The sequence below is a fragment of the Puccinia triticina genome, chromosome 2A (genome assembly GCF_026914185.1).
Source record: "Puccinia triticina chromosome 2A, complete sequence".
Taxonomy (NCBI): domain Eukaryota; kingdom Fungi; phylum Basidiomycota; class Pucciniomycetes; order Pucciniales; family Pucciniaceae; genus Puccinia; species Puccinia triticina.
In genome coordinates this window covers 6206691-6209885 of record NC_070559.1, presented here as the reverse complement: position 1 = coordinate 6209885, position 3195 = coordinate 6206691, and positions in this window count along the sequence as shown.

Sequence of the window (3195 nt, the reverse complement as noted above, 5' to 3'; positions counted from 1 at the left end):
CACTCCTAGGAAATAACTTTTTAAACAGTCAATACCGCCCTGCGCCGCAATACGTAAACCAGACTCGCCAATCAGGCGCAGCAGCTCAAATTACGCCACATTTCTTACAAACTAGCATTCAGCTCCCCGCCTATAACCCAGAACCAGTTAAAATCAAAGCTGGCGCCAAAGGACTTATCTTTGATGGTACAAACATGGACATTGGAGATTTTATTAAGCGCCTGGAATATGCGGCTAGATTGGATGGCGCCCAAGGATCTGATATTGCTCTACAAATTATATTCTTCTTGGAAGGGGAATCTTTAATCAAAGAAGTACAGGAAATGGCGGAGCGGGAAAGACACGACTGGGAAAAACTCAAGCTTAAATTAGTTCAACGTTGGGGAAAAATGCTTCCGCTTCTGCAGTACACAAGGAATGATTTGGACAAACTTATTTCAACCACGATGGCGAAGGGAATCAAAACCCAGAAGGAGTTCCAGGATTTCAGTATCCAGCTAGAAAACTTAGTAGCCTACTTAGTACGCTGTCGACACATGGTTAGCGCGGAAGAAATCAGGCACTCAGTTCTAAATTGCTTATCTTTTCCTATCCGGATCGCCGTAAACCGCGAACTCATAAGAGATAACCACATGGAAATGGCCTTGGATGGATCTCACATTCTTCCGCCGTATAATACTATCTTGGACTATATTAATAGAGAACTTAGGACTATGGCTATTTTAAACGACGAAAACATTCAGAAAGAAATTCAAACAATTCAGCCACCGGCGCAGAAAGCTCAACCAAAAGATAATGCTATGGATCAACTTACTAAAAGCCTCTCTAGCTGGAATGTACAAAAGCAGCCGTCTCCATTTGTGTCGTCAAGTCACGTTCCTTATAAACCCGCCCAACTAGACCGGTCCCCATCTAGCTATAAATGTAATTACTGTCACATGATTGGACATACCATCCACAGGTGCAATCAAGTTAACTTGGACGAAATCAACGGATTAGTAAAGAAGGAAGGAACCAATGTTATTTTACCAGACGGAACTCAAATACCTTATGATAGAACCAGGCCTTTTAAAACCGTAGTTGACACTTATCACCAAAGCAGAGGACAAACAGCGGGAGTTATCAATCTACCGCCAGGAACGCATACGGGAAAAAAGGAAGATAGCGCACCAGAAGTCCAGACCTCTTTTGGAAAGCTTGAGGAGGTTGAATATGCGGAGGAAGACACTTTTGACTGCGACATTGGAAAGAGAACCAGAAGTGGTGCAGAATATCCTGAAGGGTCAGACAATTCAAAAGCAAAAAAAGTCAGAAACACAAAGGAAGAGCTCATGGACGTCGACGACGAGAGGATCTTGGAGATTGCTCGACAGGATGATTATGACCCAGTTCCTCTTCCTGCATCTTCAAGAAAAGAAAACCCCGCACCAAAGAAGGTTAAAATCCTCACGCCTCAGGACTCTACCAGCGCGCCAACAAAGGAGAAACCTGCCCGCAAAACCTATGTGGAAAGACCATTAGCTACGCAGTTCCCCGACACGGAAGAGAAGTTGGTCTCACAAATGTTAAATGAGAAAATTCAACTCACCATTGGAGAAGTTTTCGCCATATCTAACGGCGCCGTGGATGCATTCAAAAAGAAGATTAGTCCTAAAAGAGTTCCTATAGATCAACCTAAGACAACCAACGCTGTCGACGTCAACTCTGAAGACGAAGAGGAGGAAGCGCAAGATAGCGGTCCAGCGCATTACGCTTGCCCCTTAGGATATGTTGCTGTCACCATTAATGGGAAGCAAATTCAGGCGCTCTTAGACAACGGTTCTCAAGTTAATCTTTTACCTAGGGATCTAGCGGGGAAAATGGGGCTTATAATTACTCAAAAACCTATGAAACTGCGCGGTATTGGCGGACACAAGAGTGACATTCTGGGAATTGCGGAAAATGTACCGGTTAAAGTAGGAAATATTACGAAAGAAGTGCATTTCTGGGTCTCTTCTGCGGCGGTACAGCCTATACTAGGAAAACCATGGTTGATAGACGTCTCAGCTACTATTCAATTCAAGGACAGCGGTGTGGAATCCCTCTCAATAAATAAAAATGGTCAGACTTACCTGGTTCCAATTTTAAACCCATCAAACCAAAAATACAAGACCACTTTTCCTGTCAATTCCGCCACAACTTCGAGTCATTTTTTAGCTTCTGGCACCTTCCAGAAGTAGGTGATTGGAAGGTGCCCAAATATAGTGTAGAAGAAAAGTTATTGTTTGCGGCAAAATATAAATCAACGTCAAAAAAAATCAAGCCAGTAAATCAGTTCATGCCGCAGAACATAAACTCACCCTTATGTAGTCCTCCTTTATCTAGAGATCCTTATGTAACACCTTTAACTCCTCACCCGCCTAATTTTACCCCTACTTGGAAAATCACAGAAGACCGCCTTAAAGTCATTAATTTCGGTCCACCCGGGTGGCTCAAACCTGAAGAACTTAAATTATTCAAACATATCATTGTGATGCGGCAGGGAGGACTTGCTTTTCGGGAGGAAGAGAGAGGACTTCTCAAACACACTTACGGAAAACCTTACATCATTCCCGTCATCGCCCACGAACCTTGGCAGCAGCGACCTATTCCAATTCCTGCCGCAATCAAAGATCAATTCATAGAGTTAGTACAGGAGCGCATTTGAACAGGTCTTTACGAACAGTCTTATTCCTCTTATTCTAGTCCGGTCTTTTGCGTCAAAAAACAAGATGGAAGGCTCAGGATTGTCCACGACTTACAAAAACTTAATAAAGTAACCATTAAGGACTCTGGAATACCGCCTTCACCGGAAGAATTAATTGAATCTTTTACTGGGAGAGCTTGCTACAGTCTGGGAGATATAATGGGAGGCTACGATGAAAGAGAGTTATCATTAGAATCTAGGCCATTAACCACCTTTGAAACTCCTCTGGGACGATTCCAACTTACCAGATTACCACAAGGAGCAACCAATTCTGTCGCCGTATACCAGGCGCAAATGATGTGGATTCTACAAGACGAAATTCCTCAAAATGTTGGTATATTCATTGATGATGGTGGTATAAAAGGTCCTGTTTCAGATTACAATCAAAAAACTTTGGCAGAAAACCCTGGCATCAGGAAATTTATCTGGGAGTACGCCGTCACTCTGGAGCGGATCTTGTTTAGAATAGA